The sequence below is a fragment of the Macrobrachium nipponense genome, chromosome 14 (assembly GCF_015104395.2).
Source record: "Macrobrachium nipponense isolate FS-2020 chromosome 14, ASM1510439v2, whole genome shotgun sequence".
In the NCBI taxonomy this organism is placed as follows: domain Eukaryota; kingdom Metazoa; phylum Arthropoda; class Malacostraca; order Decapoda; family Palaemonidae; genus Macrobrachium; species Macrobrachium nipponense.
In genome coordinates, this window is record NC_087207.1 from 19,359,743 (window position 1) to 19,377,242 (window position 17,500).

The following is a 17,500-nucleotide window of genomic DNA, read 5'->3' on the forward strand; positions in this document are numbered from 1 at the left end:
TTTTTTTTTCACTCAAGTACACAACTCCATATTAGAGTTCAATGTAGTTTACCTCGGTGATGCTCCCTACTTGAGTAGTATTTGTGTATATTTTTCACTTTCACACCACAACTCCATATTGGAGTTTAAGTAGTTTTTGTGTATTTTTTAACTATAATACCACAACTCCATACTAGAGTTCAATGTAGTTTACCTCGGTGATACTCCCTATTTAAGTAGTCTGTGTGTAATTTTTTCACTTAAATACCACAAATCCATATTGGAGTTCTATGTAGTTTACCTCGATGATGCTCCTTACTTACTAAGTAGTTTTGGTGCATTTCTTTTTTACTTTAATACCACAGTTCCATATTGGATTTTAATGGAGCAAGACTGGACGATACTCCTTACTTATTTAAGTAGTTTCTCATATTTTTTACTTTATACTGCAACTCCATATTAGAGTTTGATGGAATTCACCTGGCTGATGCTCTCTATTTGAGTAGCTTTTTTATTTTATTACTTTAAAATCACAACTCCATATTAGAGTTTAATGGAATACAACTGGGTGATACTCCATGTTTACATAAGTAGTTTTTATATTTTATTACTTTAAAATTACAACTCCATATCAAAGTTTAATGGAATACAACTGGGCGATATTCCATACTTACTTAAGTAGTTTATATATATATATATATATATTATATATAATATATATATATATATATATGTATGTATAGTATATACATATATAGATATATATATATATATATATATATATGTATATATATATATAATATATATATATATATATATATATATTTACTTTAATATCACAGCTCCATATTGAAGTATAATGGAGTTCAGTTGTGTAACTCTCCCTACTTAAGTAGTTTTGTCTGTATACATTTCTTCCTTAACTCTGTTTCTAAGTCTTCTTAATTTGCTCTACTCGAAAATCAAAATAGAATTAAATAAAACTAAAAATAAAATTCAAATACTGCCTTTTTGTTTTATGTTTAAATAACGATTCTCACGTGACTGGTGCTTAACACAGGAAAGTGGGAGAGGTTGAAGTATTCAAGTAGAGCTTTTAAGATCTACCAGTTTATTATGCGGCACAGGATATAGGTACGGCAGCCGTATCCCGATCGTGGTAGATATTGGTACGGCAGTGAATTGCGCATGCGTCAATTTCAGACTTCCTGCCGTACAAATAATAATAGTGCGGTGAGAGTACGGCAGATTCTGTCATTGGTGCCGTATTTGCGCTCTTGACTTGCTGTAGATACGGCAGTTAGCTGTATCCGTTTACCAGTTTGCTAATCATACTGTATTATGTAAACCAGAGTTCGGCTTTTAGGTGGGGGAGAGTCACGCTTTTTGAACATCTGTCCCCCATTTTTTAGTTAGCAAAATGTCCCTCCCCCTCCCCCCCCCCCCCTTTTTTTTTTTTTTTTTTTTTTTTGCTATTGTGAATTTTTCCCGCTTTTTGTACTACAAAAAACAACACTATCCCGATTTTAAATGGAATAGTGCTGAAATTTTTTTTAATTTTGCCATTTCACTACCTGGTAAATTCTATCGTCTTCTCCGACAGCTGCAATATACTCAATGAAGTGAATTAAAGAATATTGTAAAGTGTATAAAGGCCCTTGCAACTGCCGAAGTCGGGCAGAATAAAAGGCCGAGAAAGGTCACCAAAGGTACGATGGTAGTGTATATTTATATATAATCCTCTTTGAATCTCCTCTTCGGAATTCTTTTCAGGGCCGATTCGATCGTTCGTGACCTACGTATATACCACGAATTACCAATTTTTTGAAAAGTTTGTCTTCATAGATGTCTATGGCTTTTGTCAGCTCGTTAAAGCCTGGAAACATCTGTTTTTCGGCGAAAACTAATGTATTATTCCGCGGTTCATGCTGTTCGTCGTACCATTTTTCTTGCTGTCACTGATATGCCGAAAGACTGTGTATAATACTTCAGTATATAGTCTTTGGATATGCGTGAGCGGTAAACAAGGGTTCGCGCATGCGCAATTCACTGCCGTACCAATATCTACCGAGATCGAGGTACGGCTGCCGTACCAATATCCAGTTCGTTATTATGCACTTTCATCTCTCTCCTCTCTCTCTCTCTCTCTCTCTCTCGAGAGAGAGAGAGAGAGAGAAAATATATATATATATATATATATATATAGATATATATATATATATATATATATAATATATGGCAGAGAGAGAGAGAGAGAGAGAGAGAGAGAGAGAGAGAGAGAATATATATATATATATATATAGTATATGTATATATATATATATTATATATATATATATATTTATACTTTAATACACACACTCCATATAGAAGTATAATGGAGTTCAGTTGTGTAACTCTCCTACTTAAAGTAGTTTTCTGTATACATTTCTCCTTAAAATCTGTTTCTAAGTCTTCTTAATTGCTTAGCTCGAAAATCAAAATAGAATTAAAATAAAACTAAATAAAAATCAATACTGCCTTTTGTTTATGTTTAAATAACGATTCTCACGTGACTGGTGCTTAACACAAGGAAAGTGGGAGGAGGTTGAAGTAATTCAAGTAGAGCTTTTAAGATCTACCAGTTTATTATGCACTTCATCTCTCTCTCTCTGCTCTTCTCCTCTCGCCTATATATATATAATATATAAGCAGAGAGAGAAGAGAGAGAGAGAGAGATGAAGAAAAGAGAGAGAGAGAATAAATATATATATTATAGTATTATAAGGCAGAGAGAGAGAGAGAGAGAGAGAGAAAGATATATATATATATATATAGGCAGAGAGAGAGAGAGAGAGAGAGAGAGAAAGAGAGAGAGAGAATATATATATATATATATATATATATGTATATATATCATAATATATATATATATATATATACATATATATAATATATATATATATGTATATATGTATATATATATATATATATAGATATATATATATATATATATATGTGTGTGTGTGTGTGTGTTGTGTGTGTGTGTCTGTGTGTGTATGTATGTCTTGGAGATGAGAGAGAGAGGAGAGAGAGATAGACAAAGTGAAAATGCAAAAAAGAAAAACTGTTGAAACTTAGACCGCCATCCCAAAATGCGAATATTTACTGCCAAGTCCCAAACTACAACTTCGAAAATAGAACCGTACCTTTGGTATGCATATCAATAATTCATAATCATACGATTATCAACAATCATATAATCATTCCCATACAAAATCGGCCATAAAAGAAAACAAAAAAATTCACACCTGCTAAAATGTACCGTCATGCTATCCATACACGAGACAGACTCGAATAGTGGGTTTTTCTCAACCTTTTTTTTTTTTGGTTTTTTTTTTTGGCCCATGTAAACCTTTCACCCATATGTCCATGTCATTCCCTCCCCCCCCCCCCCCCCCCCCACCCCCCAAACAAACCCACCCCTGTGCCTCCATATCAAAAAAAAATTGCCTGCTTCTAAGGTACATTCCAAGTAATACAAAACAAAATACTATCGTAAACACATAAGCTAGCGGACCGATGCACGCTTCGTTTTGCTTGGTACCACAGTCAGTTTAAGCCTTTGAGTCTGTAGTCATAATTCCCACATTAAAACTCTGAAATCCCCCCCGCCCCGCCAGGGGGAATTCCCCCCCGGGTGAGAACCACTGGACTAGAACATCAATCCACGATCACCAATCCAGCCTCGAACGTCGTCCTAATTACGTGATTAGCGAAATCCCTGGCCATAATGATTTGCCAAAAAAGGTCATTTTTCACCGGTGCTAATGATTCCCAAATGTATTCTTGTGCCTACGTAACACAGTACAGCAATATCTATTTACAAATATTTAATTACATGATTACGGAATAGATCTGTTTAGTTTTTTCAATGGGCGTTAGGTGTTAATTTCTTTTATTCGTTATTAAGAATATTTACTGACTAGTTCGTCATTAGATGTGATTTTGAAATCGGTTGAACATGTCTGTCAATTACCGAACTTTAGAATCCAGTGTCCATTTTGTCATTCTTTTTTTTAATTTTCGAAAGAAATTAATGAATTATCTACAAATTTACCATAAAATGAATACAGGTAGAGGATACAATAATTGATAGATAATGATAACATTTCTGTAAACTATTTTCAAAGGGGAAATTTGATGACAAATAGTTACGAGAGTTCTCAAACCAAAAAATATATTAAACTTTACTGTATGACACAATCTTTAAATAGCAACTGGTTAGTTTATTAAAGCTGCTTGACAGAACATTAAATTCTACCACATTTTCGAAATACATTTTATTATTATTATTATTATTATTATTATTATTATTATTATTATTATTATTATTATTATTAATTATTATTATTATTATTATTATTATTTTATTTTATTAATTGAGGATGGCAGCATCAGTGGAATTTATTTTAATAATGGTCTTTTCAATTCTTCTTATTATTCTCTTCTCATCAGGGCTGATCATTCGCTAATAGCTGACCGATGTTCATACTCTGGTTAAGAAAATGTCTTATAAAAATACTAATCTATTGATAAGACAACAGAAGTGGCGTTTGGTCGCCGTAGAGTTTACAAATTCCCGCAGAAGAGAGAAGAATAGTACATTAACCCGTTGGAATTTGTAAACTCTACGGCGACAATACGCCACTTCTATTGTCTTATCAATAAATTAGTATTTTTATAGAACATTTCCTTAACCAGAATATGAACATCGGCCAGCTATTAGCGAATATCAGCCCTGATGAGAAGAGAATAATAAGAAGAACTGAAAAGACCACATATAAAATCAATTCCACTGATCCTGCCATCCTCTAACAAAACATGTTTGAGAGAGGGTCTCCTAGCTTCATATTATTATTATTAATAATATTCTATGTTCTAAGAGTTCCACAGTAACAAAAAATGTTGCGAGTTAGTGTATAATTTAAAAACCCTTTACAAAGCTTTCGAACCATTCCCTGGGTTCATCTTCAGTATAATTTTTTTTTTTTTTTTTTTTTTTTTTTTTTGATTGAAGATGAGCCCAGAGAAAGGTTCGAGAGCTTTGTGAAGGGTTTTTAAATTATACACGAACTCGCAACATTTCTTATTACTGTGGACCTCTTAGAACATTATATATACTCTCGTGATAGAGTTTTTTCCCAATTATTATTATTATTATTATTATTATTTTTTTTTTTTGCTCTATCACAGTCCTCCAATTCGACTGGGTGGTATTTATAGTGTGGATTCCGGGATTGCATCCTGCCTCCTTAGGAGTCCATCACTTTTCTTACTATGTGCGCCGTTTCTAGGATCACACTCTTCTGCATGAGTCATGGAGCTACTTCAGCCTCTAGTTTTTCTAGATTCCTTTTCAGGGGTCTTGGGATCGTGCCTAGTGCTCCTATGATTATGGGTACGATTTCCACTGGCATATCCCATATCCTTCTTATTTCTATTTTCAGATCTTGATACTTATCCATTTTTTCCCTCTCTTTCTCTTCAACTTTGGTGTCCCATGGTATTGCGACATCAATGAGTGATACTTTCTTCTTGACTTTGTCAATCAACGTCACGCCTGGTCTATTTGCATGTATCACCCTATCCGTTCTGATACCATAGTCCCAGAGGATCTTTGCCTGATCGTTTTCTATCACTCCCTCAGGTTGGTGCTCGTACCACTTATTACTGCAAGGTAGCTGATGTTTCTTGCACAGGCTCCAGTGGAGGGCTTTTGCCACTGAAGTGCCGGGCATTCGCTTGGTATGTGGTTTATGGTTTCATTTTTCGTATTGCACTTCCTACATATGGGAGAGATGTTATTTCCGTCTATCGTTCTTTGAACATATCTGGTTCTTAGGGCCTGATCTTGTGCCGCTGTTATCATTCCTTCAGTTTCCTTTTTTAGCTCTCCCCTCTGTAGCCATTGCCATGTGTCATCGCTGGCTAGTTCTTTAGTCTGTCTCATATATTGTCCATGCATTGGTTTGTTGTGCCAGTCCTCTGTTCTGTTTGTCCATTCCCTCCCTTCTCTGTATAATTTCTGGGTCTTCGTCTACTTTTATAGTCCTTCTTCCCATGCACTCTTTAGCCACTCGTCTTCACTTGTTTTCAGATATTGCCCCAGTGCTCTGTTCTCGATGTTGACGCAGTTCTCTTTACTTAGTAGTCCACTCCCTCCTTCCTTTCGTGTTATGTATAGGCTGTCTGTATTTGCTCTTGGGTGTAGTGCTTTGTGTATTGTCATATGTTTCCTGGTTTTCTGATCTATGCTGCGGAGTTCTGCCTTCGTCCATTCCACTATTCCTTTGCGTGTATCTGATTACTGGCACAGCCCATGTGTTTTATGGGCTTTTATCATATCTCCGGCGTTGAGGTTTTGACTTGAGTATCGCCTTGAGTCTGCATATATTCTTTCGTGATCGTGTCCTTCATCTCTTGGTGTTTTATATCCCCTCCTTCCATTATTCCCAGGTATTTGTATCCAGTCTAATCTATGCGTTTGATGTTGCTCCCATCTGGTAGCTTTATCCCTTCAGTTCTCGTTACTTTGCCTTTTTGTATGTTGACTAAGGCACATTTTTCTATTCCAAACTCCATCCTGATGTCCCCAGATACAATCCTTACAGTCTGGATTAGGGTATCTATTTCCTTGATGCTCTTACCATACAGCTTGATGTCGTCCATGAACATCAGATGGTTGATTCTGTTGCCTCTTTTCTTGAGTTGGTACCCGGCATCCATCTTCTGTAGTACTTTTGTCATGGGAATCATGGCTACTACGAAGAGTAGTGGGGACAGTGAGTCGCCCTGGAAGATCCCTCTCCTGATATTAACCTCTGCTAGTCTTATTCCAGAGCTTGTAAGTATTGTATTCCAGTTGCGCATTGTATTTTGAGGAAGCTGATGGTGTTTTCCTCTGCCCCATATATTTTCAGGCATTCTATTAGCCATGTGTGTGGTATCATGTCGAAGGCTTTCTTATAGTCTATCCATGCCATGCTTAGGTTGGTTTTCCTTCTCCTACTGTTCTTCATTACCATTTTGTCTATCAGGAGCTGGTCTTTTGTGCCCCTACACTTCCTTCTGCAGCCTTTCTGTTGGTGGGGGATGGTGTGTTTCTCCTCTAGGTGGTTGTATAGCCTTTCACTAATGATACCTGTTAGTAACTTCCACATTATTGGTAGGCAGGTGATAGGCCTGTAATTACTGGCTTTATTTCCCTTACTCTTGTCTTTTTGTACAAAGGATGTCCTTCCTGTGGTCATCCATTTGGGCGCATGGTGGTTTGAGATACAATGCTAGAGTTGTTCTGCTATTCGTGGGTGTAGGGCCTTGAAGTTTTTGAGCCAGTATCCATGGAATTCATCGGGACCTGGGGCTTTCCAGTTTGGTATTTTCTTTAGTTGGTGTCTGACTGTGTCTCTCGTGACCTCTGTGAATCTTTGTTTTATTCTCCCTGTTTCTTCTTCCTTGACTTCCTGGAGCCATGTTGCATGTTTGTTGTGTGATACCGGATTGCTCCATATGTTTTCCCAGAGTCTCTTACTTGGTTCGGCTTCAGGAATTTCTGGTGGTTGTCTTCCCTCCTTCCCCTTTAGTTGGCTGTATAGTCTTTTCTGGTTGGTTCCTGAATAGTTTGTTCTGTTGGCATCCCTTATTCCTGTTCATGTACCGTTGGATCTTATGTGCTTTGGCTTTAAGCCTCTGTTTTACATCTTCTATTGTGTTGTTTAGTCCCCTCTCTTGTACTTTGTATTTCCCGTTGAGTTCCTCCCTTGTTTTCTTGCTTCTTAGTCTTTTTTCTGCCATCTCATTCAGTTTACTCAAGTCAGATCTCATCACCATGATTTGCTTGGGTTGGTTGTGATGGTAGTGTTGGTGTTCGAATCCCCATCAGTTCTGCTACTAATCTTGCTCCTGCATATGCCAAGTTATTTGTTTCTGTGATACTGGTGGTGTGTATTATTCCCATTATTTCATTGACCTCACTTGTTTTTCTCCCTTCTTTCTTGTTGTGTTGTAGGCTTTCATGGAGGGGATCTTTGTTCTCTCTGTATCTGGCTCCATCCATTGTCTAATCTTTTCTACCCATTCCGTCCTCTCTGTTACTTCGTTGGTGTTTCTTCGTGTGTCGTTGTTTGATACCTCATCATCCCTGTCGTCTTCTGTGGCATCGTCTCTCAGTTCGTCTTCGTGTAATTCGGTGTCGTGTGACATTTCCCTTTCCAGTTCCTCCATTTCTGTTGGGGAGAGCCAGTTCTTTTTCTTTATGTTCCTTACTTGGTCTGCCAGCCTCTGCTCTGTTTGTGTTGTTTATTCCTCTCGTTCCAGATGTTGACCAACCTTCTTCTTGTATCCTCTCTCCGTCGGGTTGCTTCTGATGTAGCATCTCCATATTTCCTTATTTTCTTCACTTGTCCATTTCTTCCTTTGGTTTGCTTCTGTAGCTCCAATCTCAGGCTGTTGGTTACTGTCGTTGTGGTGGTCAGTTGCTGGATGACGACCTCCAAGTACCTGACCGTCTTCCCCTTCAATTGGGTTGAATACCTGGTTGCGACGAAGCTCCTCTGTTGCCAGAGGTTCCATTTACGTCGTTGTCCTTTATTCCTTCATATCTTAACATCATTGCTGAGTTTTGCTATTTAACCCATAGCTGGACCATACCCCATCAGGGATAGGTTTTCATTTACAGCTGAGTAGACTGAGGAAATTATGGTAAAATTCCTTTCCCAAGAAATCAACGTCGAGGAGAGCGGCCACCCATCCAACGATTGACCAGCCCCAATGTTGCTTAACCAGTCCATTGACGACCTAACCCACTCTGCCACGGCGCCACATTATTATTATTATTATTATTATTATTATTATTATTATTATTATTATATTATTATTATTATTATTCAAAAGATGAACACTGCTCATATGGAACAAGCTTCCACAAGGGCCACTGACTTCAAAGGAGTTTCTAAAGAATATTAAGGTGTTCATTCAAAAGAAGTAACAGAGGGTAATAGGAAAAAGAAAAAAGACAGAATAATCAGCCATTAGAGATAAAAACTCTAAATTAAGCAAATTAGTTAATAAATATATGATATAAGTAAATTATTAAATTGCAAAGCTTATCAGTAAAAAGGAGGGGGGCTGGGTGGAATTCTGTGAATTACGCTGGCCATTTTAATAAACGAATTTCACGCGGAGTATCACAGTTGGCTGAAATAAATTGACCCGCTTTTAGCCTTTAATTCAGATTCATTTGACGTCGTTCCACCCAGACTGGCAGTGGTAGTGATTCGTGCTGACACTCCTGTCAAAGGTCTTTTAAAAGCTATTGAGGGGTTTTTGTCAGGAACTCTTGTGTTTAAAAAAGCGACCTGCCTTTTCGCGGGGCAGCTTGAACGCCAATTGTGTGAGTCAGTCATTTCTGTATTCTTTGATGAATTAGAATCTGGTAATCCTCTGGTTATTATTATTATTATTATTATTATTATTATTATTATTATTATTATTATTATTATTATTATTATTATTATTATTATTATTATTATTAATTATCATTATTATTATTATTATTCAGGAGATGGACCTTATTCATGGGAAATTAGCCTACCTGACGGACACTGACTTAAAATTCAAGCTTTCCAAAGATTTTTCTTATTATTATTATTATTATTATTATTATTATTATTATTATTATATTATTATTATTATTATTATTATTATTCTTATTATTATTATTATTATTATTATTGCGAAGATGAAACCTTATTCATAGGGGACAAACCACAAGGACCCGTGACTTGAAATTCGAGCTGGCAAAGATGATATTTTACTTTACTATTATTTATCATTATTATAATTATTCATTAAAAATTTTTATTTTATTTTATTCTGAACAGAATATTTTCATACAATTCATATACAACTTTCTTCTCTATGGGGCACGAGCCTATCTATATACATTTTTTCTTAATGTCCTTTACAACTTCTACTTCCTTTCAAATCAAACTTTAGGGAATACGAACCAGTGTAAAATCATTCTTGTGCTTAAAAACAGATTATTACACTAAAAGATTGAATAAATTGAGGAAGTACGAAGCCCTATTAAATCATTTATTCATTTTGATAACTGAACTTTAGAAGCACGAACTCATTTGCAATCTATTATTTACTTTGAAAACAATCCTTAGGGGCTACGAGGCTATATGCAATCTTTTATCTACTTAAAAAGACATTTATTACACCAAATTATATAGTAAAATTTACTTTGAAACAAACCTAGTGGGGTACGAGCCTATATACAATCTTTTATCTACTTACAAAAGTTTATTATACCAAATTTTATAGTAAAATTTACTTTGAAACAAACTTAGTGGGGTACGAGCCTATATACACTCTTTTATCTACTTAAAAAAGTTTATTATACCAAATTATATAGTAAAATTTACTTTGAAACAAACCTAGTGGGGTACGAGCCTATATACAATCTTTTATCTACTGAAAAAAGTTTATTATACCAAATTATATAGTAAAATTTACTTTGAAACAAACCTGGGTTGTACGAGCCTATATACAATCTTTTATCTACTTAAAAAAGTTTATTATACCAAATCATATAGTAAAATTTACTTTGAAACAAACTTAGTGGGGTACGAGCCTATATACAATCTTTATCTGCTTAAAGAGGCGGTTATTAAACCAAAATATGTAGTAAAATTTACTTTGAAACCAACCTAGGGGGCTACGAGCCTATATACCATCTTTTATCTACTTAAAAAGAACTTTACTTCACTAAAATATATGGTAAAATAATGACAGGCATAGGAAATCCCCTATGGATGTTCCCGAACGAAATTAGAATTACTATCGATTTCACACAGGTAGAATAAATTCATTTCTACCCACCTAAATTTCTCCTGCGGTCTCTTCCTTCCCCCTTCAACAGATTGCGACGATGCTGTTCATAGTCGTGGTGCTTTTCCTTGTGTGCTGGTCACCTCTTCTGATCACGAATGTCCTCTGGTCCTGGGGGATTCTGCCGATGTACGATCACCAGTCCTTCAACAAGCACCTTTTTAACGCCGTGCATCTCTTGGCGTACTGCAACAGGTAATTGAGTGGTCTTTATTGGTCGTTAAAAAAAGGTGGGTGTTGATGTGCTGTGACAAACGATTAATTGATCTTTGCTGCTGGAGAGAATAAGAGTCATTTGATGTGGTGTGACAAATGATTAATTGGTCCTTTGGTCTTTAATGATTGGCAAACTGAGTCTTTTGAGGTGCTGTGACAAATAATTAATTGGTCTTTGTTGCTGGAGAGAATACGAGTCCTTTGATGTGGTGTGACAAATGATTAATTGGTTCTTTGGTCTTTATTGTTTGAGAAAAACTGTTAGTCTTTTGATGTGCTGCAACAATCGATTAATTGGTCTTTATTGTTTGTAAAAAAACTGCGGGTATTTTGATGTGTTGTAACAAACGATTAACTGGTGTTAATTGTTTGGAAAAACTGTCTTTTGAAGTGCTGTAACAAAAGATTAATCTGTCTTTATTGTTGGAGAGAATAAGTGTCTTTTAATGTAGTGTAACAAACGCTTAATGGATCTTTATTGTTTGAAAATAACTGGGTGTTTTGATGTGGTTTCACAAACAGTTAACTTGTCCTTTCGTCTTTACTGTTTGTCAGAGACTGTGGGTCTTTTGGTGATATGTAACAAACAATTAACTGGTCTTGATTGTTTGAAAGAGGTTTATTGTTTGTCAGAAATTCGTGGGTGATTTGATGTGGTTAACAGACTATATTATTTTTGGTTTACAAATGTCTGTATATTTAAAGGTACGATAACGGATCAGTAACTATTGCATGTCATGACAAAAAAAGTGAACTAACATTCAAGTCATATTAGACAGACTGACTCAATTGAAAACCTTATGATTTCCAGCTAGGTCAACCTTACTCTGTTACTCTTAACAGGCTTTTTGGCAATGCCCACATGAGGCTTATTCTCCCAATTCACTGAAAACATCTTAGTACTTTCCCAATACTTGACAGACAGACATCATTTGTAGACTTCCTTAGGGGATTTCATATTGACCCAAATCCTCGTGTCTCTTATTGGACGTCAAATGGATTCATGGGAATTTCTTCTCAGTAAATAAAAATTGTTTACTTCCTCGCAATGGTCTGGGATAATATTAGCTTATTGACATTTCATCCATTTCTGTGTTATGTGCCTGAGTATTGCAGACTCCCGGAGATGCTGTGCCAATTAGAACCTCAGAGGAATTCACTTTGTATCTTAATAATCTGTTGATATTTTTATCTGTTTACCAATCAATCACTCTATTGATTTACATCTTTTCCTTTTCTAACTGATTTCTTCTCTCTGTATTTCATACATTCTTCTTCACTTCTTATATTTTTATCAGTGAATTCATGATTTTATCTTTTCTTTTTTCTTTTGTATTCATAATTCTTCTTCACTTCTTATATTTTTATCAGTTAATTCATGATTTTATCTTTTCTTTTTCTGATCAAATGATTGATCTCATCTTTCTGTATTTACTGAATTTTTCTGTTCTTATATTTTTATCAGTTAATTTTTATCATTTTATCTTTTTTCTTTTCTCATAACTGATTTCCTCTCTTTCTGTATTTACTATCATTTCTTATAACTTGTTTTCATCAGTTAATTCACCAAAGATGAACCCTATTCATAGGAAACAAGCCCACCAAGGGGAGCCACTCAATTGAAATTCAAGCTTCCAAAGAATATTACAGTGTTCACTTGAAAGAAGTAAAACAGAAGGTAGCAGGAAATAGAAAATATTTATTACAAATAAAAAAATAATGAATTGATTAACAAATAAATAAAAATTTACGCCAATCATTAAGAATACAGGGAGGACTGTTTTATGGTAGTAATACATCACATCTTCGCTTGAACATTTGAGGTTCTACTTAATGTACATATATAATTATTCTTAATGTACAGAGAGCATCTAAATATTTACCTTAGACAAGTGCTATAGGCGATTCTAGATAATTAGTCCTTTTTTAAAGCTGATTCCTACTTTCGTTCCAGCTGTATCAATCCCATAGTGTACGGATTCCTGTCCAAGAATTTCAGGGAGAGTTTCTATGCGTCCCTGTGTCCGTGCTTGAGACCTGCCCGTCCTCACATCCGCCAGATGTCCCTCTCTCACACGAGAACGACCTCCTACGGGTGAGTAGTGTTTCTCGGGTCGTAATTTTGATTCCATACGGTTAGGGTGGGGGGAGTTCTGAAAAGGTGTAAACAACGTGGAAAATGATTAGCTTATGTGTTCTGGTTTTATTCCACAAAGGGTGATAAGGGCAGTTCTGAAATGATATAAACAAGGTGGAAAATTATTATGGAATAAAATAATGGATTAGATTATAACGTACAAAAATGTAAACAAAAATATACCATTTATAGATACTGTCAAACCTACAGAGCTTACTTTGCGATTACCTCAGTTTGGTGCCTGTGAAAAATTAAGAAGTACGCAAAGTAGGAAATCTTGACTGCTTGCTAGAGTGATGGAACGAAACAAGGGGTTAGATTCTACCTTACAAAAGATTACACTAACAAATATTGACATTCAAGCAAACCAAATCACCCGTCATCGTTCTCTGTCCACAGGTACAAGGAGAGCTTCCGTATGAGTATCAGGTACCCAGGCAGGGCCACCAATGTTTGAAAGGTAATTGCACAATTAGAATGGTACTTTGCAGTATTCAATTTCACTTTGCAGGTCAAGTTCTTGGAATGCGTAATGGTTTCGTTCCCAGAGTGATGCTTCTTGGCTTATTGGGTTCAATTCCCAAAAGTGATGCTTCTTCGTTTATTTGTCACAATGAAATAATATTGTCTTCGTAGATAATTGAATGGCTGCCAATAACATTTAATCTAGGAAATACCTGTCTCGATATTCAGATTGTAGGTTTGATATTTAGTCATTAAATATTTACTCATCAAAGGTCAAGTCAGATGGAGACATTATTCATCTCAGATTTTCATCAGTTAGTGATGAATTGTATTTAAATTTATTCTTTAAGTTATATTAGCTCTCGTGATAAGTATATATATTTATATATATACATTATATATATATCATATATATATATATTAATATATATATATATATATATATATATATATTATACAGATTTATGTATATATGTATATATATAGTATATGTATATGTATATATAGATATATATATATATATATATATATATATCTATATATATATATATAATATATATATATATATATATACCACAGACTTGTCACGAAAGCCGATATACCCTGAGAAATAAATGGAAGATATAATTCATCGCCAACTGATGAAGATCTGGGGTGAATCTTTACTCCATCTGGCTAGACATTCCAATAATTATTCATCAGGACTTCAGTCAAAGGCAGAGGCATTACTAAAAAAAAAATATGATTTCCTTAATCAATTAAGCTTTATTAATATTTTCCTTATCAAAAAGAAGATATTTCGCCTGAGGGGGCCAAATGAAATTGAGAGAAAGACAGAGAGAGAGAGAGAGAGAGAGAAGAGAGAGAGAGAGAGAGAGAGAGAGAGAACCTCGATGTCCTATCACCAAGTTTATATTAGATTATGGCATCGTGAAGCGTCCCTGCCTGACTCTTAATTAAAAGAAAAGGTATATATGTCATATTATCATTGCCCCTTGAAAGGAATTCTGGAGATTATTTGTGTAGAGATATAATGTTTATATATATATATATATATATATATATATATATATATATATATATATATATATATGTATGTATATATATATATATATATATATATATATATATATATGTGTATATATGTGTGTGTGTGTGTGTGTATGTATGATATATGTATATATATACATACATTATATATATATATATATATATATATATATATATATATATATATATATATATATATATTATATATATATATTATATATATAGTGTGTGTGTGTGCGTACATTATAAATATACCCAAAATTAGGAAAAATACCAAATTCCCTGAGTCTAACTACGAAATGAAACTAAAAAAATTAATAAAAAAAGGTCAGAGAAGAGGAAAGAATGAAGGAAAAGAAAACTGAATCAAGAACCTGAAGACTCTATTGAAGGAGGGATAGACTGTCAAAGTTCGACGTACAAAGGAGTAATCGTGTTTCCTTTCATTCAGCCATTTGGTTATTGGGAACCACAAGAGAAGAAGAAAAAGAAGGAGGAGGAGGAGCAGGAGGCGCAGGAGCAGGAGGAGGGTTAGTTTTTCAGACAGGAGAGAGAATTCCTATTTAAACATTGTAGAAGAAGAGAAGAAACTATATTACACTGAGATTATAATAATTTCATGGATTCGTCTTGTTGGCATTTCAAGCATTTTGCCCTAAAATAAATCTGCCAACATTTCTGGTATTCAAATTTAAACAATTTTTAATTCAAACCTGTTTTGAAACTACTCAGAAAAGATTCACAATCCAGAGAGTTAAAGCTGGGTCGTGGATCTTTCTAAGTAATTTAAAAATATCTTTGAATTAAAATGGTTTGAATTTGGATATCTAAAATTTATAAAATGTTAGCACAAGATTTATTTTAATTAAACTTAGTGAAATGGTAACAAAACGATTCCATGAAATTGTTGTAGGTAATAAAAATATCCCATTTCAATTGCTCATTGAAATCCCACTGTAAAAATGAACTAAAATGGAGTACATGGCATTGACCTGACATGACACCAATTAAAATAACTTCTGGTGGTCATAAGATTAACAAAATGCAATATCCACAACTCAAGATTTTCATAAACGCCACTGAATTCAAGAAACCTTTCCAGTGGGCATAAAATTGATAAAATTGATAAATATGGAATAACCAGAACCTAGGATTCTTTTTATAGACACCTCTGGACTCAAGAAATTGTTCTCTTGTGGCATAAAATTGATAAATAGGGAATAACCAGAACCTAGGATTCTTATCAGACGCCACTCAATTCAAGAAATTTCTCTCTTTTGGCATAAAATGGATAAATATGGAATAACCAGAACCTACTATGAGATTCAGGGTCTCTGTAACACGGTTTTTTGGACTTTGCTCCTTGTCAAAGCATCGGATGTAGCTGAAAGTTGACATATGTATATTTTACAACCACACACAAATTTTGTCAGCATTATCAATAACCTAAACCCGATAGTTTTGATTTTTATAGAGTAAAAATGAACTAGCCGACGCCATGGCCAATGATTACGAGCCAAGAGTCGAAAAACATTCATTACGTAAGCAAGGTAAACAAACACCTTTTGACTAAATGTTGCCTCGCCCATCCACCAGACAGAAATGCCATCGGCTCTGAAACCCAAAGACTTTATGAATGGCGGAACGATACATAGATGTGGGTGGGGTATCAGTGCTAGCGTAGTAATACTACTGTAGCAGTAGTGCCGCAACAGTATAGCAGTAATATACATGAATTAAACGTTTAGACCAACTGCTGGGATCCTTGAGGATCATTTAGCACTTCTTACAATACTCCAGAAATTAGTTTTATAGCCAGAAGTTAAATTTTCTAATCCAACAATGCCCATGGTAGCCTTCAGTGTTGTCTGAATATAACGAGGCGAAAGTGGGTGGAGCCTCATGAAGTCACCATTCTGACGATAATTATTTGTGAAGGTTTAAAGCCAATATACGGTACCAGCTATTTTTTTATCGTAAATAGGTAGATAGCCAATAAATAAAAATTGCTTGACATTGGATATAGCAGTTATCAAATCAAGCTTGTCTACTATGTTTTTGGTAATTACCAACTATTCCCTACATCTTGTCAATCTGATTGTGACCTATAAAGTAGACTGTAATTTCTTTAGAAACTTATTTTGGGAGTTAGACTAATAATCGAAGTGTTTTTGTATTTATTAACATATTTTGTTGGTTTGTTCATTATGACAATTATCAGTGGGGAGGTTCCAGAGTTCATAAAGGTGTACTGCTTTGCTTGTATTTATATTTGTATGTCATTGTTGCCAGAGGGTTTAGCCTTCGTTACGTATAGCCAATCATCAATCGAGAAAGAGGGAAGAAATTATCATAAGTTACGTAACGAGTGCGTTCGAAACCTTTTCTCTGAGTAAGTTGGCCCGTCTTCAAAAAAGGTCACTTTTACATTATAAGTACCAAATTTATTCAACCTACGTAGTGCAGAATACACTCAAAATTTATGTGTTGATATAATATGTATTCTGAATAAGCGTTATATTTATGAAATGCATAGATAAAAAGTTATTGCGAAAAAACCGTGTTACAGAGGCCCTGAATCTCATAGTAGGATTCTTTTCATAGACGCCACTGAACTCAAGAAATTAGCTCTTTCAAACAAGAGGACTGAGACAGACTTAAAAATAAAGACTGATAAAGACTGAAAATATCCCAAATCAGGCTGAGAGACTTATA

The 17,500-nt window shown here is 34.7% G+C and overlaps 1 pseudogene; it reads left to right on the forward strand.

Moving 5' to 3' along the window:
• LOC135226361 (somatostatin receptor type 5-like) overlaps window positions 1-17,500 on the forward strand; it is a 154,952-nt pseudogene that overhangs the window by 135,174 nt on the left and 2,278 nt on the right.